Here is a 26,477-nt window from a genome sequence, read left to right as displayed (position 1 = left end):
GGGAGGGGAGGGAGGGAGGTATGCAAATGAGGAGGGGGAGGCTCCGCCCCCTCCCCGGGGCTGTGGGGGGGCGGGGGGGGGGGAGGGGAGGGGAGGGGGTCGCTGTCTGTGTGTCGGTGTGCGGTGTCCGTGTGTCTGTCCGTGTGGGGTCGGTGGGGTTTACCCGGCTCCACGCTACCCCACGGAGCTGTAGGGTGTCACTAGGGGACAGGAGAAGCCGTCGTCTGCTGGGGTAGCTGGGGTGCAGGCCCCTTATGAGGCACAAACCCCCTTTTGGGGTGCCAAACCCCTTACGGGGCACAGCTGCCTTTTGGGACACAAACACGTTTTGGGGCACAAATCCCCTTTTAGGGCACAAATTCCTTTTGAGGCACAGACCCCCTTTGAGGCACAACCCCCTTTTTGAGCCACAAATCCCCTTTCGGGGCACAAACCCCTTTATGGGGCACAAACCCTCTTTTGTGGTGCCAAACTGCTTTTGAGGCACAAACCCCCTTTTGAGGTGCCAAACCCCCTTTTGTGACACAAAACCCTTTTGAGGCACAAACCCCCTTTTGGGGCACAAACCCCCTTTTGGAGCACAAATCCCTTCATGGGGCACAACCTCCCTTTTGGGACACGAACCCCTTTTAGGGCACAAATCCCTTTACACAGACCCCTTTTTGTGGCACAGGCCCCTTTTGAAGGAGAAACCCCCTTTTGGGGCACAAACCCCATTTTGTGGCACAAGCCCACATTTGGGGCACAACCCCCTTTTGTGGCATAAATCCCTTTTGGGGCAAAAAAAACCCCTTTTGGGGTACAACCCCCTTTTTGGGACACAAAACCCTTTTGAGGCACAACCCCCCTTTTAGGACACAACCCCCTTTTGAGGCACAACCCCCTTTCGGGGTGCTAACCTCTCTCGTACATCGTGGCATCGCTGAAGTTTCCCTTCTCGTACGCCCTTTCGGTTTGCGGCACGCGCACCTGGGCGTTAATGCGAGCAGTCCCGCAGGCGCCGACAGCCCCGCTCAGTAAAAGTTTACGCATTAAATATCGGGCGCTACGTAATGCCTATCTTGAAAGATTATGGTAAGGAGGACTTCACCGTGTTATGGGAACTGAACATTACAGCCCGCTGAAATTTCTGAGAAGATTTACGATGTCGCACGCATTGTTTTCAAGATTTCTCCTGGCAAAATAGCTGCAAATTGCCTGCTCGGGGAGCCGTGATCTGCTTTGTCTGCTTTTATCCATGGGAATACCTTCTGTTTTTGCAAAACGAAGCGTTGTGTAATTCAGTCAACTGGCTGGGCTAAAAAGGGCACGATGAAATTAGCAATTTACATCTCTCAAGCTTAAGGAGATTAATTGAACCCAGCTCCGGCTGTCTTCGAGAACTCCCGAAAAGTTTCTCAGAGCAAACTTCTCCACCAAAAGCAAAACCAAACCCACAGCAGCATCCTCTGCCTCTGCCACCAGCTTCCGAAGGAATCTGTACCTGAAGCAGAGCTGCTTTCAGCAGGCAGGCAGGCACACCGAGCCTAGTCAGCTCAGCGTGGAAAGTGTCCAAACACCACGGTCACAGGCAATAACGCACGGCGCTTGGAATAATAAATAAATGTGAGAGTATTCGTTTTTCCCAAGCAGTGTAACAGAAATGGCATCCCGACGTGAGAAGCCCCTGTTTACCCGAGCACAGGTACTCGCCGTGCTGCGTTTGCATCCCACATGCTGCAGCACGGCGCTGTTACAGCCCAGCAGACAAAGGGAAGCCAAACAGGTTAGTTTCCACCGTCTAATCTGAATGCAAAGCTAAAATGTAAGTAAACAACACGGAGGATGTAAATGGCTTTTTATTTGGGGCTGAACTCCATTACAATGTTATCTGAGTGAGGAGTTTTAAAGCAAATGGTAGAGGAGCCGAGTTACTGCCACAAGCAGCAGAGCTGACTCCTTAGCACACGTAAGATCACTTCATTTGCTGTCAACGTGCCAGCTTCAAAACTCAAACACATCGGTGAGGCTAGTAGCAGGCGAGTTTGAAGCACAAGGAAGAGAACGGGTTTGATTGAGTTAATATTTAACGCTGGGACATTGGCAATTATTCAGATTTCAATAACAGCATTAATTTCTTTTATTCCCACAGCGGCAAGTAGCCATGACTGGGCATATTCAGAAGCATGGCTGGGTCCCGTTCCTCCGCGCTGAAATTACTCCCACCTCGAGTGACAACTTCGGAGCTTTAGCAAAGCCCGTTAAAAATGGGAACATTTTCCATTCGCCAAGTATGCGAGTTAGGCTGACTTGTAAGGCGGCTTAAATTTGGAGAAATTGGATATCTCGTCTCTGTTCCGCCACAGACGTCTTATGAAAGGAGGCGGGACGTATTGCCCAGATCCCTGAAGTATTCAGTGGACTAACTCTCGCTTAAACCATAAACACTTAAGTACCATTGTGGCTCTCAGTCTTGCCTTTCAGTGCTGTAGCGTCTGAGAGCTGTCAAGAGAAACATAAGCCTTGAAAGCGTTTCATTGTTTTTGGAAACAATACAGTGAATGGAAGTTGACTTAAATCTTTTCCTGCACCCCCAAGAAATCTCTTGGATATCTTTTCTGAAGCTCATTTTTTCCTCTCTGTTTTCCCCAAATGTTTTAATGCCTAATGAAAATGAGAAACACACTTAGCAGAGCCAAATGCAGCACGCATCCAGTACCAGAAAATCGGTGCGCAGAGCAAATTTCAAAAATTTGAAGATACCCGAAGTCTTTGACCAGGTGCAGTGTTTTGAAATGAATTGTGGGGATCCATGTGTAAAATGTGTAAAAGGCCATGTATGTGCCCAGCTTACACCATCTGCAAAGTCCTGCTGCCCGCAAAGACGTGTGCGTGTGCGCGGCCAATTTTAAACCCTCAGCTTGTTCCATTTCAGGCTAAACAAGTGCGTAAGTTCTGCAGAATAAAAGCCTTTCTTTGTACAGACTGACTTCTTGGTGAGCATGGCCACGTTCTTGAAAGTCCTCCCTGTGAATCTATTTCTCAAAAGAAGTATTATGAAAAGTATTCGGTGCTCCCTCCACAATTGTCTGGCAGCTTTTAGGATCCGGCCGTACACCCCTTGCCATCCAATGCTGTGCGTTCCCTTCAGTTTTTGCCCAGATACTGAATGGAAAGGGAAAGCAGAATCCTGAAACGAAGAGGTAATTTAATTACAAGCAGCCTGGCATGTTGACCTGCCCAGAAATGTTAAGAAGGTGGTGAATTCTGTAAACACCACCAGTCCTTTATGCTGAGATCACCTAAAGAGGCTGCCAGTTATTGCCATGTATGGGAAAGGGGGGGATTTTTTTCCTGACGGTATGGAGCACACTGGCTTCAGACCGTCACAGAGACCATCACAGCCTTCCGGAAGGATTGCTGACCTGCCGAGAGAGACCTGGTTTAAACAGACTTTTATCGCCAACAACCGTAACTTTTGCAAAGTTCAGGAAACAAACAGTAATGCAACACAAGGGAGGAACACGCTTCCAGAGGAAGTAGGGATTTCTCCGCCTTCTGAAGGAATCGGATGCATTTTTGGTGTTTTTGAATGAGCACTTACACCGTGGTGTGACACCAGCTTTGAGCTCATGCTGCGGCTGCCGTATTTCTGCCTGGACCTTCCGAAGGAGAAAGTTGAGAGCTGTATGGTGCATCTCCGCTGCCTCCCAGCAAGAATCACACCCAGCTGCTCTCAGCTGAAAACCAAGCTGGTAAATCAGACGCTGATCAGCTGTGTCCTGGAAACGTCTGCCTGGCCACAGTGCGCATGCAGATGCTCCAGGAGTGCTCAGTAGGTCCACACGGTTCTTCCCTAAGACATGACCGTGCCGTAAAAGTGTGCAGTGCTTTCATTGTCCATACCTTAATGCAAAAGCTTGATGCTTCTTGGTTGGATTGGCAAGGTCAGTGCTGTAAAATTGAACTAGTTTCGCAGTGAATGTGTTTGCAATTCACAGACCTCCAGCAGCTTGGGGAGAGGGGAAAGGAGGGGGCAGCTGCCACGCAGTAGCTCCGAATGGATTGCTGCAGGACTAGAAGTCCCATATGAAATTAAAAGATCCTCAAATTTTGTTCAGAAAAAAAACAATCAGGAAAAAGAGGGCACGTGAGCACCTAGCTGTGGAGCCTCACCCACTCTCCCTGTCTGACTGAAGCTATAAAGCGCGGTGCGAGCGTGAGACAGGTGATTGGCACCTGTCACAAGCCTCACATTTCATGGGTCCATGAATCATTCAGGAAAGCCATACGAAACACGGATAGATAGGAAAATTGATGTGGTTTCTCAAAGGCCAGAAAAGGCAGCACGTTCCCAGCACGTCGAACAAGTGACAGCCCTGCGTTCGTTACCAGCAGGCTTAGGGCGCCCATTTAGCATCGCTTGCGCTTGATTTGTGTTACACTGTTAGAGGAAGCAGATAAAGTTTGTGCCCCGACACTATGAAATGACTTCCCATCCTTAAAATTACGCATGCTAATTTGCAAAATGAGTGCTCGGGTAATTACCTGAGAGAGTCAGATGTGACAGTCTGTGGAATTCTTCCTCGAGGGTGGGGGCGCACACCTTCTGACTCGCAGCATTTAAACCCCGTATAGATAAAGCACTCAAAATTATGTTTATCATAAGAAGCAATTACGGCCTGGCCCCGGAGAGCTGAGCTCCCTGCCTTAATAGGCCTTTTTCATATCTAATTTCTTTGATGGTTACGTAACTCTAAAAAACATTAAATCACCACCCAAACAAGAAGTCCCTTCTCCTCGCTCTCTTTATGTTCTTCTGTGGTTTGCATGATAATTCGCTAAATATATTTCAGCATGTTGTTTACTTCACTTAAGCCTTCTGAGACCACACTGGCCGGCGTTGTGAGACTGTAAACAGGGATCATCCGGAAAAAATAGGTTTTGCATCAAGTTAGCTTTGGAAGTATTCAAGTTAACTTTAGAGGTATTTTGGCTCATACAATTTTGGGGAGTGATGCAGCAGGGAAATTTTTAAAAGAAGGCCAAAAAGCGGGGCAAAGGTAGCTTCGCTAGTGGTCTTACCCCTTGATTCAGGAGAATTATAAATAATTCTGCGTAATGTATTCATGTTAGCATCGGGATAGTCCTGCTGAGCAGATTTAATGACCGCAGCAGGACTAGCTTTGGTGATAGAAGCGCCTTTCCCCTCTCCAGCCATGGCGATGCCGTGCAGGTTGTCAGAGCACGCACTGAACCCCGCAAGCAAATGCTGGCAAACAGCTAGTGATCCACCAGGATTTTGTTACTTCCCTGAAGGTGCCACCTGACTGTTGACTTCAGACTCAAACATCTCTAGTCTTGAGTGCGTTGTTTTGTACCCCTGAACGTGGGCCGCTGCTGGGACATCTCGGAGCCGGAGGTGCTCTGGGTCTGGGCTCCCTCGGCCCCCAACTACATCGCCCGGTACTGGAGCACGCAGCCTAGCCCCAGGAAGAATTTAGGCTGGTGGCAACCACCTCGAGCCCTCCTTTTGCAGCCAGGCTACCATGAAGCCATGAGTTCAAAAGCCAAGGAGCCAAAAAGAGGGCACGCAAGAGGGAGCTGACCCGGATGCCTGCTGGTTGCGCGGCAAGCTGGAAATGGAGGTCTTGCTGCCTGTTTCCTTCCACTGCTTTGGCTCGGTTCTGTGCCTGGCCAGTGCAAACTGCACAAATGTCTTTGTCTTGCTGAGAAAAAATAAAATTTCTCAAGCAACAGAACTTGTCTGTTCCTCTTTTGCAAATGAAACACATGGTACGGCATGATGCCACGTTAAGGATAGAGCTGATCAGTGAAATTAGCTTCCTGTATTCACTGACAATGTTATGACTTCCATTATTTTCACAACAAATACAAAACTCAGCAGCTTTTGGGATATGGCACATAATTTAGGTCCATTTCCCATTGAAGCCCCCAAGATATGAACATAAGCATGTTGGAAGATCAGGCTGAGTTATGACACAGTTTTATTCTTTGTTTCTGGACAAAGAAGAGCCGAAGTGCTGAAAGATTCGCATCTGTTACGAAGTTGGCTTATTTTGATTTTAAAATGTTTTTACCCTGTTTCATTATTTTTCTGAGGGTTACACCCTGACAAAGCAGGGTGTCAGTGGAAGCGGGGTCTTCTCAGAAGGTACCACACTTAAAAGCAATTAGGCGTGTGAGCGAAGGCACTTAGCACATGGAATCTTCCCCAGCAAAACAGGCTCCGCGTTGAAGGCTCGTTTGCATGGCGTGTTTCTCCTTTCATCGAACACCATCGCCGGGATGCCAAGAACATTCTTGGACAGGAGAAGTCCCAAATCCTGCAATTCAGCCGCAAACAAACACCGCTCCGGGGGAAGCGGCTGCGTGCCTCAGACGTGCAAACCCGCGCACCTTGGCACCTCCACCTCCGCCTCCCCTCCCGCGAGGCCGGGCAGTGCCTCCGGTCATGTACAAAAAGGCAGAAACCAGACCGGGCCCGGCCATCTGGTGCTGCAGAGCAAGAGGAAAGGAGCCACAGCTTCTGCTGCTTCCCTGGACCAGCACCAGCCAGCTCCTCTCCTCCCCTGTCTCCTCCAGCCTTGTCCGCTGCCCGGTGGAAACGGCTGACTCCTGCTTCCAGGTTTGCCTCTGAAGAGACTCTGCCCTATTTCAGGCCGGCTTTGCAGAAGGCACGAGCCCTGTTTGTGATGCCGTGAGAAGGGAAAGGGAGGGTGCAAGCAGCTCGCCTCGTTCTGCTGGCAAAGCCCTGGCAGCCACAGCTTCAGCAGCGGCGCATCAGGAAACGGTGGAACCTGGCTCCTGTTTGGGCGAATGCATGCATAATAACTTTGCATCTTGCTTTGCTAACTGCCGGCTACGCCTGATCTCACCGAACCTCAGGCACGCAGACCTGGATAATTCCCCTTGCTACAGAAGCATTTTTATTGATACAGATTCAGGAAAATGCTGGACAGCGGGATCACAGAAACAGCTGGTTTGTAAGCAGATGATGCCCTTCGTGCAGCACAGGAGAATGATCTGAGATGGAAAACATTACAGGATTGTATTTCCACAGCAAGGTCATGTTTTAAGAATTTTATTCGTCCTCATTTCTATTAAAATGTCCTTTTACAGGGAGAAATAACTTCTTTTAGTTATGTTATATTGCTCTTGAAACTTAACTTTCCTCTGGCGGGGCTCTATAAATCACTGGAAATCATGGATTTTCTTATAAATGGGTTACAGATCCACTTACATTTTTGTGTTATTTGGCTCCATCAATTCAGAAACAGTATGGGTCAGATTCGTCCCTGGCAGAGCTCCATCCCCAGTATTCTTATTTGGAGAACGCTGGGCCGAAGCCCCCGCTCTCTGCTTTGTCGAACGACACTGAGAGCCACGCCGCTGCAATCGCTGCGGTCACGTACCATTAACACCGCCGCACTGCCGGGCAGAATGCAGCCCTCTGCTTAAATATCACTTTGATCAAGTGAAATAAGGAAAATATTGCTGAATGTAGCCTTAAGCACATTACTTGTTCTGCCGAAAGATCTCTCGCTCTTGGCTTAGCTTATTTCAGGAAAAAGAGCGTACCTTTAGGTGAAATAAGACTCAACAGGAGTCGGTGAGACCCAACGTACTGCGGTATTAATAAACGTATATTTGTGCTGAAGCATGCTAAGCCATAAGGGCTGGATATAAATATCAATGTCTATTGAATTTCTGGAAGAGATGGCTGGCGGTAAGCACGCTCGATGCCGTTCAGCAATATGCAGCCCCTGTTTACACAGGGGCTATTCATAGGCACGTTCCTGCTGGTGGGCAGGGAATTTGCCTCTTCCCAGCCAGTTTATGAAAAGCAAATTTCCCCCCCGTAGTTCCCCGGCAGGGGATTTAGATTCCCTTCCAGTTAAGCAGCCGCGATGTGCTACCGTGCAAGCGGTGGGTCAGACAAAAGCGCAGGAGATGGAGCTCCCTGCAGCCTGCCATGGGACAAGGGCAGTGCTTCGTAAAGGCAGAGGTTGTCCTGGCACCTTGAGCGAGGGGCAGCGACGTCTCCCCGCGACAAAACACGCCCCGCACCCATTCGATCAGCAAATGTGTCACGGGCGGCAGGGGCAAGTCATCCTGCAACAGAAGGATGTGGTTTGTAAGCGGTGCCTGCAGTATGACTAAGCGAGGGGAGGCAGAAGAAAGTGACTGGGAGCTGTTTGTCCGTGCGGCGGGTGGCTCGCGAGCCTGCCAGGTCATTTCCTCGGTTGTGTTCTGAGCCACCAGGGGCAGCTGCTGGCAAAGCGTCACCAACCTGCTCGGCTGCGGCTGGGAGAGAGGGGCGTCAGGCACGTCTTGGGGTTGGCAGAGCCACAGCTACCTGCCCCAAAGCAGGGCCGCAGCCCTAATTTGCAGTTCTGTCAGACTGGCTCCTCCCGTCCCACCCCTGGACTTGTTTCGGAGGTCTTCAAGCTCTATGTGGTTGTAACGGGCAAGGTGAGGCACTGGAGAATTAGACCCCTTCTGCCTCCTGCACCCCCCTTTCAGGGCTTTTTAGACGTGGGCTTCCTGAAGTACGTGAGATCCATTCACGAAAGGTGCCGAGGAGTGAAAATAAAAGTCAGAAAGTCGAGTTATCTCGGGAGTTATCAAGAACAGTGTCTACCGCTCGATAAGCTGCAGAGAAAGTAAAACCGGAAAATGCTCAAATTGAGGACAAAGCTGATGTGACTGCTGAGCTCCTGATAATGGCATCACTGGGAAGGGCTCAGCACAGCGTATCTGTAGCCATCTGAGCGACTGACGGAAAAACGTTTTATTCTTCTCACCACGAAAGGCAGTGCAATAGTTCTAGTGTGATCTCATTTTCTTCTGCTATCAACACTTCCCTGCGGTTCGAGCTGGAGCGATTAGCCAAGGCAGGATGTCCTAGGAGAGGTAAAAGGCCTGGTGGGACATTGGCCATCTAATTAGCTGCCACTCTCGTTAGTGCGGGGGAAAAGCTGTGTCAGATTTTCCCTCTCCTTCAGTGGTTGCATCCATCCTTGAAAGCTGTTGCTGCTATCAAAAGAGGAGAATACTTCTTGGGACAATGAAAACCAAAGGCAACGTGCATCTAGCAGTGTCCTGAGCAGCACCGAGAGACTTGTGTGCACTTGTATAAATATGCGTTGGAGATAAGAAATCCCCAAATGGTTATATTTTATTTTTCTTTGCATTTCTCTTAATGCCTTTTGCCCACGGAGATCCTCGAGTCTGGAGTGGTGAGGCTCTTCCCTTAGATTAAGGAGGAAAACTGGAAAACCAGCTGACCCTGCAGAGGCGAGGACGGGCTGGCTGCAATCAAAACCGTGCTGCGCAGCGAGTCAGATCACAGCAGTGAATCCGAATGACAGAGCCAGACATCTTAAACAAACCCAGCGCTGCTTCCAGGTCTCCTGTGGCTCGGCGGTGCAGCCCCGGCTCCGGTCAACCCTCGGCAAGCAGGAGGCCCGCCGGTGAGGGCAGAGGCCGGGCAAGTGCAAGGGTTTGGGCTTCTGGCTGGTGAATACGGGGCCGTCGAGCCGCAGATGAGAAACAGCGATACCGAAACTGGGTCCGAGACAATCGCTACCAGGAAGGTGAAACCAGCGGCGAGGGCGTCAGCCCTGAAACGAAGCAGCGAGTCAGGGAGGCACGTCGGCTTCAGGCACCCGGGAACAAAAGGCCGTTTCATGAGGACGATGCCCTGGGAGCTGAGCTGCTGGGGGGAGGAGGGCAGAAATCAAAAACGAAGGTGGCTGGATATCAGTGGACAGGGCGACTCCGAAGCCTGCCAGTCCTCCCAGCCCAGATGAATGGTTTCTTTCTATTTACGTAGATCCCTTTGCAGAAAAACACCATGAGCGTGACCTAAGCAGAGTCACAGACCTTTCGGCGCCTGGGCCTGTTCCCTCCTCCCACTGTGACAAGCAGGGCCAGAGCCGGGTGGCGAAAGGCGTCCCGACGGCCCTGCCCGAGGCACCCCACACCGTGCCCTGCCGTGGCACCCCATAACGTGCCCCCCAAGGCTGCTCCCTGCCCCAGCTTTGCCTTTGCTTTCTCCCTGTGGCTCGCAGGGAGGACACGTGGGGGACATGTCCCCACTGCCCACCCGTGCCACCGAGCTCATCCCTGCCCTGTGCCATCACCCACATGCCTCTGGCCCCATCCAGCAATTCCCCTTCAAAGGCCGCTGCCCTTGTTGAAACCACACTCATTATTTTGGTTCTTTGTGTGGGATGAAGGGGCTACACTCCCATCCCCACTTCAAGAAGCGGGATTCGGGCGAGCCATAAGACCATAAATTTTGGACAAGGCCTCCTGCTGCTGCAGAGATTTGGGCTATTAACACAGCCACTGCGATGAGAAGTCCTTATTTCCGCTGTTTTGAATGAAGCAGGTCCTCGGATGGCTAGCATATTTGAAATGTACAGAAAGGAGCAGGGTGACCGAGTGGCTGCTTTTCATGAGCATGTGCAATGGGCAGCACTTGGCTGTGGGCCACGCCGGTGGGCACCTGGTCACCTCTGCTGCGGCTTCAGAAGCGCAGAGGATGGTGAGAGACACCAGCGGGCTCCCAAAGTATTCAGCGGGTGCTGCGGTTCCACTGCTCCCCTCTTACATTTGTCCATCACAGAAGAATAATATAGGCAAAAAAGAAAGGCAACTTTAAAATTTAATTTTAAAAGTTCAGGCTTTTTTTTTCTTTCTTTTTTTTTTTTTTTTTTCCCAAAAGCCAACAGCCTCCTCCTCTGCAGCACATACCCTCCTTTTGCCATGTCTTTCAAAATGCCTCTGCCCTTTTGCTGTTCCTTAAGTCCAATTTCTCGGCTTATTTTGGTGTTAGGAGCACGGGGGGTGAGCAATGAGGGAAGAGGCGTGTTCTTCCCTGTAGTTCGGTGCGTGTTGGCGCAGCGTCACCAGCAGCTCTTGGGCAGGGCTGGGAATTCCTGCACTCATCCTTTGAAATCCTGAGAGGTCAGGGGCATAGCTCAGGTACCTGGGTTATGTAGGATGAGTCTAAGCTCTCGAGTATGTCAGTATTCAGAGTTTACTGGGCCTGAGCTGTACATTCCCCCACTAGCCTAGGCATCAGTATCCATGTGAATACTATGGAGTTGTCTTGTGCCCTCCCTGGTGCTGCAGTCAGCATGGTCTGGGGACATCCCTTGGCTCCTATGTTGCTCCACTGCCAAGTCCTGATCCCCAGTAGCATACAGCACGTAAGGAATCACCAAGGCTCCCCAGGGCTCTGGGCAGTTCAGTCCCTAATGCTCAATAAACACAGGCACTTGAGGCCGCCATTGATAGCCTCTCCCCAGCCCTGGGCCTAGGGCAAGAAGATAACCCAAGTCTTGTTTGGTGTCCAGGTCTTGGTGCTGGTGAGGTCTTGATGTAAGCTGGAGAAAGCAGGAGACACACTGCAGTGGGGACTACTTTGGTAGGCATTTAATGCCCTGTGCCTCAGTGGCCCTGCTTCAGAAAGGAGGTTGTGCAGGTTGGTAATGTGGAGATGATCGGTCTGGGTTTTAGCAGACAGAAACAGAACAGGAAGGGTAGCAATGAGTCCCAGACCTCTGTCCTTTCAGCTCTGAAGGGAGCTGAAATCCTCCATCAGCATGATGTTTGCCCCCCACAGCCGGCCTGCCTGCCCCAGCCCTGGAGGAGGCAGCTCCTGTAGCGCACACCCCTCCCAGACTGGAGACCCTCCTGTCCGTCCTCCCATTTCCAGCTCTGAGCACTAATTCCCGTCCCTTTTGTGATCCCGGAACAGCCCTTTGTCAATCGGAGTGATTATTTATACAGACAAATGAAGTTAGGAAAGAGCTTGATATCTTTTAAATTGCATCTGCTGAAATCTGCCCACAAGGGACACGCTGGAGAGAAAGCCCCAGAGAACCTTTGGCTCTCAGCGCAGAGCTCTTCCACCACAGCCACCCCTTGAGCCGTAACTCAGGGCCCTCGTAACTTCATGAGGAGAAGCCCCTGCCCTCCTACACCTCGTCACCCTTCGTCCAGCTTGCCCCATGTCTGTGACACAGCTGGCGCTCCAGCCACCGCAGCCTGCAGTGACTGATGGGCCGAGGTCCATGTAAGGCCCAGGATTTGCTTCTCTTTGTGTTTTGATTCTTGTTTGTATGTTTGCTTTGCCTTACATTTGCAGAGTATCTAGCATTCTTCTCAGGTCAGCAAAAAAACTTTCAGGTGACCTTTGCTTGGTCTGATTCAAGACCTAGATGTGGGACTAATTTTTGAGGCAGCTCCAGCAGTGTCCAGTAAATCATTTAGTTCCTGCAGGCTGATCATCCTCAGCTCAGACATACACCAGTAGGCCAGAAGAGAGAGAGGAAAACAAACATCCCCCCCCCCCACCAAAGTGAATATAACAAAAGTGAGAGCAATGTGGAAAAATAAGGGTTCTAATTTAGTTTCAAACATTGTTGGTATTTTGGAGACAACCTGAAGATGACCAGGTTGTACTCTTGCGGTACGTGAGATCCTATTAAACTCTGTTCATATTTTATTAATGCCAAAGAGCCTCAAATGAAAATGGAGGCCTATTTTTTTTATGTGGTTTTCAGACCTTGAGGTTTCTCTGTGCTGTTTCCTTGTCGTGTGTTTCTAGGGTGGCATGCTGTAACCCAAGGTGCCCATGCCACCAGGTGGATGTTCCTGCCCTCCCTTGGTGCCAGGGTGGGCATGTGGCTGCACCAATGGTGACCTGACCCAGCCGAAGGCAGAGCCCTGTCCCAGCTGTCTGCCTGGTCAGAAAAGCAGCACTTACCACGTCTATCTCGGCTAATTTGAGTGAAATTCATGTGTATTGTACCTTATCCCTTTGTTTTGCTCCAACCTGCACAAATTCCTGTGAAGTCTGAGGCATGGCTGAGACCTGACTTTCCGAAGTGACGAGTACCAGCAAGTTCAGCTGCTGCTTGGTGGATTTGGGAGTGCTGGGAAATTGTAGGCAGAGAAGCAGGAGTCATGTCACCTAGCTTTGATCATCCAAAAGCCAGGTGCCACATTTCGGCTGCTCGCCTTCTCTGGCCACCCCCCGAGCCAGGGGCCCTCCCTCAGCAGATGTTTTGTCTCATCTGTTTGAGACACTGTGGACGGAGAGAGGCACCGCTTCTCTCCGCTGGCTTGAGAGGGCTCGTGACTGAGGACCTCCAGCAGTGCTCGCCTCTGTCCCCAGTCAGGGAGGGACATTGTGTGGCTCTCAGGACAGGTGCTCAGCTTTTCGGCCAGGCCAGGCCAGGGAAGGGAGGGCAACACTGTGGGGCTGTGCCGGCCACGGTGGGGTTGCAGACCTGGGAAACTGAGCTGGCTTTGTGCTGACGTGAAAACAAAATCTGCTCTGTTGTTCACTGTGAGGGATCGCATGGGCTGTTCTCTGCCCGCCTTCACGGAGCAGATGCAAGGCCTCCATTTTCTGCTCACCTTACAGGAGGGCTGAAGATAAACATCTGCAGTTTCCTGGGCTGAGAGTGCTAAAAGCAAATGCCACCCCTGCTCAGCTTTTCAGATGGTTGACTAAGCACTTTAAAGGTCCAAGTTATATTTGGAAATGAAAAGATCTTTGTCCCAAACAGAATATAGCTTGTGCGCTGCTGAGACCGACAGTCACTAAAAGCAAGCACATCTGCTGATGCAACCTAATTGCTGTTTTGATTGCCCAGCCATGACGGGGCATAAAAATATTGTCTGCCTACAAAAAAAGAATGAAACCTCACTTGGCCATTTTGTGCCCAAATACCTTGGCATCCAGCCCTGCAGAGCTAGAGTTGGGCAATCTGAATTCAAAAATTCCCCAGTGGAACCAGCTCCGAACAATACAAAGCTGTGCCTGTCTGCCTGGGTGGACTATTTTCATGGCTCTGAATAAAAACCATGTCTGGAGCACTGCACGTTTCTGCGGGGGCTGTGCACGCAGGCAGGCACGCTGCCCTGCGCCTGGGAGTTTTCTGATGGAAGCGGGCAGAGGATGGGTCCCTGCTGAAGGCCAGGCTCTGGAGGCTCGCAGGCTTTCTGCTTGCCTGTGGACAAGTCCCGGATCCTTGCAAAATGCTGCTAGGAACATTTCTGAAGAAACACGACAGGGCTGAAGCTAATCTCTAATTAGGAGAGACCACATCTGCTTACTGAGGAGCTTTTGGGCCTGTCTTGCTCCGGCACTGCTCACTGTGGGAAATGGGAGAGCGACCTTCTCAGCCGCGGGTGTCAGTCAGAAGGACATGTCTTTCACTTGATTCTGATCAAAACCAGGCATTGTACCTGACTGTTGTCTATCAGTATGAGTTTTTACCGAGTTATACCGGTATGACCACAGCCATTGTCCTGCTGTCCTCCCTGCTCCCTGCCCGTGCAACCTGGCCATTGCTCAGCCCCAGGTGCCATGCGACAGCCCCAGCCAGCCGGATTGGGATGGAGTGGGGACCCCACCACGACCAGCACAGCACAGCAGGATCCTGCTCCAGTGCAAGCTTTGTGGGCCAAATCCTGCCTCCTGCCTTCCAGCTTACCCAAATTTGCCTGGCTGTAAGAAGTAAATACATGGGTAGGAGTAAGCCGTGGAGGGAAAGATAAAAGATTGATCTTTCCCTCCCATTAAAAGGGTTATTGATTGAGCTACCCATTTAATTGCAGCCTGTCTCCAGCCTGCTCCTCCACTGCTTTTGCATTTTTCTTCTCCCATAGTGGATCCTTTCAAGTCTTTCTTTAAAGAGGGAACCAAGTGCTTTCAGGCAGCTGTCAGCCCAGCCCAGTAGCAGTGAAGGGCTCCTGGATGCTCCCTGGCCACGCTCGGTGCTGCATCTTGCAAAATCCCCGAGATCCACCCCTCCCTCAACACAAAAACCCCAGACCAGCTTAAAAAATACCAGACTTTTGTTGTTGTTGTTTCGTATTTGGGGTTTCTTAAGTTCCCCTTGACGACCAGCAGGTTTCACATACTCAGTGTGTACGTGCACTGGCACCAGCTCTTGCATGGCTCTGACAGCAGCATCCCATTGAAAACACTGGGGCTTTGCAGCCACCTGATCACCAGCTGAGAAAAGCATGGGAAAGGCAGGCTGCTCCTTCTCACAACCTGTTAGGCAGACCTGGGCACTGCAAAGGTGGAGTCTAAAATCAGTTCTGAATTGCAGATTTTTCCTAAACTATGGGAATGTGTAATCCTGTAGTCAGAACTGTTGATGCTGCTTCCACCGTGTCTCCAGGCTGCCATAACCACCCTCTGCTCACCTGCGTGGGTTCTCTTTGGCTTGTCCTCATCAGTGCCCTGGTCCCACGTAGAGGCTGGCTGAGGCTGACCTGTGCCCCCCAGCCCGGAGGAAGCAGGGACCTGCCTTTGACCATGGCAGGTCTGATAAAAGAAAAGAGAACTTTGTTTTACTGAGTAGCCTTTCCTCATGGCCACGAGGAATGAGAGGGATTGACAGAATTAACAGCTTGTGGTGCCCCACCAAGAGCCCTTCGCGAGGCTGTGTGGGGAGTGGGACCCTTTGGGGAGCCCTCCCAGAGAACAAGAGCAGAGCTGCTGAGGAGAAGATCGTGGAATCATAGAATATCTTGAGTTGGAAGGGACCCATGAGGATCATCAGGTGCAAATCCTGACTCCACACATAGCAACTTGAGTTAAACCGTATATCTAAGAGCATTGCCCAAATGCTTCTTGAACACCAACTGGCTTGGTACTGTGACCAAATCCCTGGGGAGCCTGTTCCAGTGCCCGAGCACCCTCTCAATGGAGAACTTTTTATTAATTTCCAATCTGAACTTCCCCTGAAGCAGCTTTAAGCCATTCCCCCATGTCCTATCTATCACTGGTCATCAGAGAGAAGAGATCAGAGAGGTCACACCCATTCCCAGTTCAAGTGACACCTCCCCATTAGCAGAAGTTAATCAGTAGTTTGAGCAGATGGATCTATGCTTAATTCCATGCTCAGCTCCAGAGCTGAGACCTAAATAATTATAATTATTATTGTTATTGTTAATAATATAATAAAATCAAAAAATATTTACTCCAAAAGAAAGCAAAACTTAGAAATGGCAAAGTTTCAGAAGTCATCTGTGAAAACTTTAAGGCAGGATTTTGTGCCAACCATTTGCAAGCATCCCCAATACTCCCAGTGCCATAGGGGAGACTCGGGGAGGATGGGTACCTCAGCATTGCAGCCCAGGGATCGTTCACCTTTGCTGGGTTCTTTCATTGCAGTAGCTGGAAGCCCTGGGAATTTGCTGTACCGATGAGCCGCGTGCCTGGGATTCAGCAGGGCAAACTGCCAGGGGTAGTGTGCGTGAGCCGACAAGAAACAAGGAGACCCACCTGGCAAGTGGGGGCTGCACTGGAAACCTGCCTGGTTTCTGTCAGAGCATTGTCAAAATCATCCCATTCCCAGTGTTTTCTTTGTGTCAGATCAGCATTTTCAGGGAAGAAAAAAAAAAAAAAACAAAAAAACACCCCATTTGGAAAGTTTGCAGCCAGCATTCAGCCCGATAGCAGTATGCCCCTGGCGATAGCAAGTCTCCAAAAGGAGGTTTTAAAGCCAGCTCTGCATTTTAGACAGGGCTGTAGTGAGACTGAGGAAGGTGAAGCAGATCAAAGGCGTTTTGTTCCACAATCTGATCCCAAAACAAAATGCTATAGATGATAGTCACTAGGATTCAGCAATGACTTTTTGAGCCAAAGGCACCTTATTGATGCCCTCAGAGCAGAATCAGTCCACCTTCCTCAAATGCAATGCTAACTTGGGGGCCTGGTACTTCTCCACCAGCCATTACCCACCACAGTGGATGAAGATGCAAAATGTAAGCCTGCTCAGTGAGGTTCTTCCAAAATCTACAGCATCTCAAAACCACCTCCAGTGCACACTCCACCAAAGAAAACGAGGACTGTGTTGCCTTATGAATTTGTTCTGCCACCAATCAGCCTTATCCACAAAAAAGCAACCCCTTCCTCCTTACAGGCACCTGGCTTTGCTGTGCGATCGAGACCATCCAGACTTACCAGTCTACCTAAAACCAGAAGAAACCTCTGCTCAGGATTCTGGGTAGCAAAAAGAACACAGCCTTAGCACGAATGGAAAACAGGTGGTTTACAGAGCGATGCACCTCAGCTCCCAAACACTGAGGTAGTGGTTGATGCATGATGTAAGATCCAGTTTTCTATACTCCGCTCCCAACCCAAAAAGGAGATCTGAACACTCAGCTGCTGGCAATCGCTGAGACATAGCTGCTTTGATAAACAGCAAATTTCCAGCTACCTCCTCAGTTCCATCATTTCCAGGCAGGCTGCACGTGCCGGGGCTGAGCATGTCCAACATCACTGCACTGGATGAGAACTGATCTGATGGTGCACATGGGCAAATGACACGCTAAACCCAGTGTCATTTCATGCTGAAGTTGACATTTTCTCTCCTATCCAACAAGAATCTTCTCTCCATGATCAGTACACCCTCCTCTTCTGCCTACTGGCCTTTAAGTCATGGTATACTGTTGTATCCAATATTATTCTCATGCATGGGTAACCAACTACATTTATTTGTTGGGCTACAGGTGGCTGATTTTCCTACCAACAGAACATTTATTGCAGTTAACTAGGATCTTTGGGTGACATTTATATGGCCCAGCTTAAACATCTATGGACACATCTATGTCTGAGCCGATTACCCTCGGCTCCTCACACAGTTGTTGGGAGAAACCAGCAGTTTCAGGATGTAATGCAGCTGGTTTATTTTAGACCTGTTATTTAGGATGACTTGAACTGAAACACCCAGAGTGATCTAGGTCTCTAGGTGAACCTCATCAACGTGTCCCAACACTCTGAGATACTGAGAAGATGAACTGAAAAGGGCCAAAATTAAACTCTAGTCCAGGATCTGTATTATCTCTGCTGTTTGTCATTACCTAATCTCAGGATGCCACAGGGACTGAGGACACCAGACTCCTGTATGGATGGGTCCCTGTTATTGCACCAGTGATGGCAGCCACTGAGGACATGCAGCTATCAAGCAGAGAAATATTTCATGGAAGTATTACAATGAGATCAGATGAGGGCCACGAGGATGATCAAAGTGCTGGAGCACCTCTCCTGTGAAGACAGGCTGAGGGAGTTGGGGTTGTTCAGCCTGGAGAAGAGAAGGCTCCGGGGAGACCTTACAGCGGCCTGCCAGTACCTAAAGGGGGCTACAGGAAAGCTGGGGAGGGACTGTTTGTCAGGGGGTGCAGTGACAGGACAAGGAGGAATGGTTTTAAACTGAAAGAGGGGAGATTTAGATCAGATGCTAGGAGGAAATTCTTTACTCAGAGGTTGGTGAAGCCCTGTCACAGGTTGCCCGGAGAAGCTGTGGATGCCCCATCCCTGGAGGTGCTCAAGGCCAGGCTGGATGGGGCTTTGGGCAACCTGGGCTGGTGGGAGGTGTCCCTGCCCACGGCAGGGGGGTGGAGTTAGATGATCTTTAAGGTCCCTTCCAACCCAAACCATGCTGTGGCTCTGTGAGTCTACAGGTGAGTAATGAGAGTGACCTCCTAGCACCATACCAGAAAAGCACTCATATTTCCTGCCCAGCTCCTGCTCTTTGTCTAACACTGAAGTGCTTTGCAGATATTATTCTACAGCCCCTCTTATGTCCTTCTCAAATCCCATTTCTCACTATGGCCACGTGAGGAGAAACATTAACACGGTCACTCCCCAAGCCAGTCACTGGCTAACACCTAAGCCCTGCTTCCAGTCTCAGCAGTGAGGAGAAACTCCAAACTCTTCATTCTCAGCCTGTCAGGGGTTTCACCCATTCACAACAGAAAGCCCTTCATCTATCCTTTCCCCATCATAAGACCACATTTAAAGAAAGAGAAGACTCCTTGTGTATATAGAAGGCTCCCTGGGGTCTAGCAGTACGTGCTGCTCCTGTTCCTGAAGCTGCTCTTTCTCTCCCAGAAAGCAGACTACATGGATCACAGTAGGAGATTCAGCGCTTAATGAAGTCTTATTCTTCCTGGCTGCTCACACAGCAGGACCATCACAGTCTATCACACAACTGAATCTCTCGACATAAGCAATAGATGATGAATGGGAGAGAGGAAATTTTACAGCCAGGGAGGTATGAAGGGAAGTCCACGTCCTAGATCGGAGTGCCCACGGACTCAGGAACAACCTTACTCACAAGACTGGTGGTAGGTGGGGAGCAGCCAAAAGCAAGAGCAGGTCCTGAGCAGTTTGCTCAGCCTCCATCATCTGGGAACGATCCCTCTTGCAAGCCAGATCCTTTTACTAGTAATCCTCTCTGTTAGCAACAGGCAGGGTCTGCTGTGTAAGGTGAAATAGACTTAAAAATCCAACCTGGTATGGATGCGGATGAAAAGCCGGGCATTTTTTCATCACAGCTGCCACCTATTTGATTTCTTGCAGAAGTCTTACAGAATATCAGAGCTGAGTCATTCCTACGGTACACGGCCAAGCTAACATTTTGTAGGGATATGTTTGGGGAGGGGAGTGGGAGTAGGGGGAGAGGGGGATAATCATACTTCATAATTTCTCATCTTCCAAAATAATCTGTTTTCTAAATGCATTGCTAAATCCTTGTGCTAGCAATCTACCATCTGCTCCTTCTTTCAACACACCCACTATGTCGTCTGCTGTCTTGTTATACTGCCAAAACTCTATATACTGCGGGTAGAAGAGAGTCTGTACTTTTAGCTGCTTTTCTTAGGTCACGGGGAGAAAAAAAAAACACCTTTGTGATGAGCACCAAACAGAAGTGAGTGCATTGCCGTGCAGCTTGCCCTTCTCCTGCAAGCCGTGATGTAATTGCAGCAGCAAACTGGCAACTAAATTTCATCCCTCTGATTCCAGGCAGGGGCTCTGGTAACACCCTCCAGCATCAACTCAAGCTGGAATGTTTTGGGTAATCTCCGGAATGCCTCAATAGAATTATAAATCCATAAATCAAAGCAGTCATTATGTATTTGAATAATATGTGGATCAAAGTCTCAGATTGAGGGCCCCTTTGTTCCCATGCTCTTTTTATATCTTACTCAGTGAGCATCTATTCAATGAGAAACAATTACTGTGAATTTAGAGCAAAAACATACAGTGCTAATGGAGCTCTGAAGACCTCAGCTGGCAAACTATTTAAGCGTATGCTTAATTTTAAGCACATGAGTGGTAAGATCGGAGTTACACGCAAAAGAGTGGCGTTTGATTCCGCAATTCACTGAATCAGTATCTAAATTTAAGTTATCGACCTCTCAAAATTGAGTCTTTTGGAGGATAAGTCATCTTTACTCTCCCACCCAAACACTTTCCTTGCAGCCTTCCATCCCTGAGGTCTGTGCGAATGCGGCATTAAATTCTGCTCGTCCTACTCTGGTGGTGGGTCTGTCTTCAGCAGAAGCAATTAAAGAAGAAGGAGACAAGGGCCTCTACCAAATTAAACAGCACAACTACCCTGGGAAACACGACTGCTTATTTTTTGTCAAAGGGAAGCTGAGTCAGAGCAGCCAAGTGAGTTACAGTGTGAAGGGGATCAGTCAGTGGCGTGGCAGACACAGGACAGGAGTGCTGGATCACCGAATGCCACCACCAGAGACAGCAGCCCAGAGCCTCCTGCCTCCAGCCTGGGGTAATCCCAGCAAGCCCAGGGCTCCTTTTTCCTCTGGAAAGACATTTAGGGAGGGGGGGTTAAAGGCAGGGTTTGCAACAGTGTGCTGGGAAGCCTCTGAAAAGCGGTACAGATGAATACAGGTTATGACTGCACATCCCAGAAAGACCAGAGGAGCGCTGATGGATCTGGAGGGCCTGTTCACACAGCTGTGCTAATGCTTGCTAGGCAGTATCGAGGCCAACGAGGGAAGGATTAGAGATGCATTTTGTTTACACACCAGGAAGCAGGAAAATCCTCTGGCTTTAAACTACCTGTGCCAAACTCCCGACGAAACAAACCGGTCCGGAGCAGCTCCCTTTGATGCCCTCCAACGCTGGGATGCAGCAGAGCCTCGAGCTGGCTTGCTCAGCTGGAGAGGAAAGACGTGGACCTCCGGCTGCAGTGCTGGAGATGCTGCCTGGGGGCACTTCCAGCTGCCCAGGGGCCAGCTCCGTGCTTCGGCCAGGCTTGGTCCCCAGCAGGAAGCCTCCCCTGTGCGACTCGTCCTCTCAGAGAATCACTAAGGTTGGAAAAGAAATTCTTTTCCTAAGGTTGGAAAAGAAATCTCTTTCGCACCATAGAAAGCAGGTATTGTGAAACACTCATCGAGGCAATCAGGAGCACAAAGGAGGATTGCTTACAAGGTGAAAATAAAGTTATTTTAAAGATAGATGTTGCAAGAGACTGCTAGACTGCGTAAATGGCACTGAGAAAGGCTCCTGCTGCTGAGCAAATGAACCATGGTTTTGCACCACAATCCACTGGGTTGAATGGGAAAGGCTGCCTGGAACTGAAACCTTTCCAAACGGAGGGAGTAAGAGATGGAGAATCTTCTTCACTAGAGGGCAAGACCATTTTGCTCCCGCTTCAACACACACGCTCTCGTATACTTAACTTCAGCAAGTTCTTAACGCTTACTGGCTTTCAAAGCAGCCAAATCCTAGATTCTCTGATTCTATTAAAAAGTAATAAAACCACCACCAACAAAACCCAATTGCTTATATATCAGCTCCAAAATTTCTTGCCACATTTCTCATAGAAATGCCAGACCAAATATGAGCCCCAAACTGGGCAGCAAGCAAGAAACACTTTCTAGACTTGCGGTTGATGAACATCCTGCAGGCTGTCATGTTTTGCCTTACAGGAACCTCCGGGTGCAGATGCTGCTGGGCACCTCTCCTGGTGGACACGATTAAACTCTGATGAAAATAATGGTAAAGACTTATTCAGGTCAGCTACTGTAATTTGAGAAAATGCTGTTTATGTCCAAGCTCTTTTTTCCCTTGTACATGTTTCCCCCTCTCTAAATGCTCTTCAGTTTGGCCCCAACTGAGTCACAGATCAAAGCATTTCAGCTTTTGAGGCCAAATTGCAATTTATAATGTCTGTGGTTTTAGCTAATCTGTCTCTGTGTCATCTCATTTTAAATCAACAGAAAGCAGCACAAAATAACTCATTTCAGTACGCCCTGCTGAACCAAGGATTTTAACTCGGGCATCCTCTTACCAGTTCTCCCCGCAGGTAAACGGGGTTTTCTTGCTTTATGTGCGGGTGCTTTGTTCCTATTGTAGGCATCAGTTTTGTAAACAACTTGTGCTCCACTGAGGTGAAACAACTGCATCTCTAAACCCCAGCTAAGACTCTGGTTTGTTTCCCTTCTTACATTTTTAACTGTATCAAAGGGTAGCTTAATGCTGTAAAGAGCCTTTCATTTTTAATTAAGCAAAGAAGGTCCTCATCGCGAACCCACTTGAACAGCCTGGGTTTAAAAGTTCAATTCATGCTGCAGCCTTCTTTATTCTTCGCAGCAAAGACCGTGGCAAACAGAGGGTGATTTGAGTGGAAACCCAGCTCCCCGGCTGCTGAAATCCCTGCTGTGTGAAGCCTTGTTTTGTGCTGATGCTGCTGCCCTGACAACAAAGGGGATCCACCAAAGTAGCGTTAGGATGAGTCACCCCAGGGTGCATCACCCATCCGCAAGCCAGCAGGGACATCTGAGCACATCTCCCTTGGCCCCACGCGCTCTCTGCTGGGCTCTCTCCTGTCTCTCCACGTTCCCCTAAGTCTTGCTGCGTGCCACTATAAGCGACAAGAAAATACACCCTAGTGAATCTAGCGTCCTACTAAAATTTCACCTGTTCATCTCGCCTTCTTCTCCCTTTTCTTGCAGTCTAGCACAGGCTTTAAGGCCAAGCATGGGCTGGCTGGCCCGCTGCTCCTGTATCCCGCTTCGAGCCCGTGGGAGAGGTGATGTGGCACACGCTGGATGGTCGCTGCAACAGCCGCCAGCGACTGCTGTGTTGTCATACCCTGGGAAAGACGGAGACGGAGACACGGACTGCTGGTGTGGAAGCTACCAATTAATGCTGTTGGAGCAGATCTCCTTGAGGAACAAGTAACGCATGAAGCTCCTGCTAATGCCAACCTGGCTTTTGTTTGGGATTGCCTAACTGATGAATAATGCAAGAGTCCAGCCTGCTCCTTTCTTTATTTAACCGCATCGCTCTTCAAAACAAAGCCAACCAAAACCCAGGCAAACAAATATCCCTTCAGAACAAGCAAACAACGTCTGACCTTAAAGCGTGGCTCTGCTGTGTAATGTATGTCGCAGAAAAAGACTTTATGTTCATGGATGCCCAGGGAGGGAAGCACGGCTTTCTGCAGCCGGAGCAGAAGTCCACCCAGCTCAGACCCGGCGCACACTGGTCAATAACAGGCGATTAAGGAAAGATGCAAATTGTCTCCTCAAGGGCAGTCTGAGATCTTCCTGGCCTGGAAGTTACGTGCAGAACATTACTTTCAGCAGTTCTCAGCAGATTTGTCCTCTATGAATTTGTCTACACTTTTGGCCTTCACAACATCTCGTGCCACCGAGTCCCCCAACTTAATTTCGTGTTGAGTGAAAAAGTACAGCCACTTGTTTGTTGTAAATCTGCAACATGTTTGTTTTGAAGGTCAGTCTGGGTTCTGGACTGTCACAGATCAAATATAGCGAAAGCTAAAAAAAATAAATTGAATTTTCAGAGCTATTATTTACACACAGATCCTATTCTCCTCAAAATATGACCCAATTTCTTTTCACTTCAGTTGAGTAAGTTAATACTGAGGCTACGTGACCAAAAATCGCTCTTTTATGTTTGACTGTCTAGAGACCGAATCCTGTGCAGGACCTTGTGGATTTTGGTGCTGCAGTCCTGTCCTCGGGGAGTTCTGGGTGCAGAAGATAAGGGTCTCTGAGGAGGAAAGCAAAGCAGGGCTCCCTGGCAAGAGAAGAGAGGTGAGTGCTTTGGAGCAGCTCTTTGCTCCCCTGTTGACTCAAACTCTTGAGTTTTGAGTCATTTGGTTCCTACACCAATGGAGACTGACCACCTTCTCCCAGTAAAGGGCACCAAGACCATACTGCAAACAGAGGCTGCATGCCACAGCCCCTTGGTCCCCCTTTGGTTTCTCAGCCATGAACACATCTTCCCATCTTCCCCTCCCAGTGGCCCACTGATCGCATCCCCGGACTCACTGCATCCATTAGCTGAAAGACCTTCCCTGCTCTTCCCTGCTCACTCTTCTCTCACCCTTACATCCGTACTAGTCTGCAGACCCCATCCTCCTCTGAAAAACGTGTCCTAAACTGCTTGTGATCCTAGTGGAAATCGTAAATATAAAAAACAAAAGACCAAATCGGTGTCCTGCAGTGATCACATCAGCTCATGGCCTCCAGAGAAACGTCTGCCCAGGTCCTCTCGGTGGCACAGACTTTGCGGTTTGTGGGGCAGCTCGGGCAAGCTCATAATGTCCATGCTTGTAGGAGTAAGGAGAGTTTGTGTCACTGTACTCAGAACGGAGACACGAATTAGACCATGTCAGCAGTACTGCGCTTAAAAGTTGGGGTGTATCTTGGGAAGGTATCCAGTTCATCCAGTTCGGCAGGGGTTAGGGGTGTGGGGGAGGAAGACGAGCGCTCCGCAAGGAAAGGCTAGCCTACCTTTGAGTGTGTTTTACTGAAAAAGAGCAAGTTGCACCCTCCCGGTCAGGCAGAAAAGGAAATAAAAGCTGTGCAAGATGGAGGGGTTCCTTGCATCGCTTTAATCCTTGCCACCCTCGGCTGCTGGAAGTGCACTGCCCTGAGGCACAGCCAGTTTGCACATACCCAGTCTTCTCTTCAGGTCTGACTGTCATAGTTTTACACCCTGAATATAGACTGGAATCAAAAACAGAATTTGAAGAAAATGGAGTTAAAGCAGCTCAATCTCAACAAGCTTAGTCCTGCCCTACAGAAGGCAGTGCCAAAATACCTCTTGATTTCGTTTCTGAGGTTTGCACGTAACCATATCCTGTATGGTTCTCCAGTATCGTATCTGGGTGGGTACCAGGGCCCCCATCTCATACACCAGGGCCCAGTGCTCATACAGAAACAGGTGTGCACTGACACAGTGGTGCAGAGAGGCTGCCCAGCATGCCCAGTATCCCATCACTGGGAGAGGCTTCCGCTGGCTCTGTTCAAGCACCGGGCTTGGTAGCAGGAGGTGGCAACACCCAAGAAGGGCAGAATGGGGAGCGCGCACCAAAGTAATGGTTAAGGCTGGAGAGAGGGCAATCGTAGGAGCCCGAGGACAGGGCAGAGAGGAGAATAATCCTGGAGAAGGGTGGAAGAGCCAAGGAGGGAAGCAGGAGCAGGGAGGCAGCCTCTGCTGAGGATGGGCGAGGCGACGGCGGTGCAGGAGGCCTGCCGGTGCCCGTGGCACATGAGACATTTTCCCCTTTTCTCAAGGGGAATTTTCCTTAGCACACAGTACTAGATCCGATCGAGGTTCTTATAACCATGTTTCCTCCTTCTTCTCCCCCTTTTCACAGAAAATGGTTGTGATCTTCTATATTTTCTCAAAAGCAACAAGAGACATTTTCAAATGGTTGATGTATTTGGAATCGGAAAGTTGGATTTTCCCTTTCAAATGAGCTGTTGATTTGGAACATATTGTATGACTTTCAAAATCTGCAGCTACTGGCTGACAAACCACAGCTAACTGTTGTGTGCCGGGAATGGGGACAGAAGAGACACCCCAAAGGTGACATCTGCACATGGACAGGTAGCAGAGCTCCTTTCACATCAGTGGGGAGAAGCAGACAGTTTGAGGGTACAACTCACCTGCATAGGTTGGATACATTGCCCTTTGGTGGGGCCTATTTCTGCAGAGTTTAATGGTGTCTAAACAGCTAGCTCTCATGTCAATGGACATTTGTTGCATTCAACTCAAGCTATGGAGAGGAAATGCACTCCAAGAATCCCAAATATTTGGGTCTAAGTTGAGTTTTGAGATGCTTTTCCAAGTTGACCTGTCAAGGCACACCCTGAAATCAGGATTTTTTCTTTAGCTAAGTCCAGTCTTTGGAACATCTTCCATGTTATTCAGTACAGTCCCATCAAATTTCTCCACCATCTGGATGAAAAATGTAGTTATGCTAATACAATTTGCATAAACATAATTATGATCAGTATTAAAGAAATAATTTTCCATTTTCCATTAAGCCAATATGAATTAATTGCTCATATTTATACTTTTTTTTTTTTGAGATTTTGATCTTTTTTCCTTGTTTAGGACAAAGTAATGTTATCATGCCCTTGCCACTTCTGCAGGAAAAGAAATAACACTCTTTGCACGTCTACCCGAGCTTGGAAGCAATATCCTGAGGTGGAGGCTGTTTATATTTGCTAGTAATTGCAGTTGTTCCGCTAATTGCAGGTTGTGTACTTATCAATAAAACAGTTTTATGATTTTTAATCCTGCTAAGTTTGTTGACATAATGCTATCTCAAAGTTGCACAGGCCATTTAAGCCATTGT

General features: G+C 49.2%; 1 long non-coding RNA gene across 4 annotated transcripts; it reads left to right on the top strand.

The window, feature by feature from the left end:
* Window positions 1-89: 89 nt before the first annotated feature.
* On the top strand, window positions 90-26,477 carry LOC310892459. 4 transcript variants are annotated; one of them, XR_014578152.1, is made up of 5 exons: window positions 90-21,856; window positions 22,078-22,163; window positions 22,813-23,596; window positions 23,792-23,919; window positions 25,491-26,477. It is a non-coding gene; the product is annotated as an uncharacterized lncRNA (long non-coding RNA). The 4 variants fall into 4 exon arrangements; XR_014578153.1 differs by having other exon boundaries at window positions 90-21,872; XR_014578154.1 differs by having other exon boundaries at window positions 90-22,163; window positions 26,234-26,477.

The sequence above is a fragment of the Anser anser genome (assembly GCF_964211835.1).
Source record: "Anser anser genome assembly, chromosome: 1".
In the NCBI taxonomy this organism is placed as follows: Eukaryota; Metazoa; Chordata; class Aves; order Anseriformes; family Anatidae; genus Anser; species Anser anser.
The sequence above is the reverse complement of the archived record's forward strand: the minus strand, read 5'-3'. Positions and strand labels throughout refer to the sequence as shown.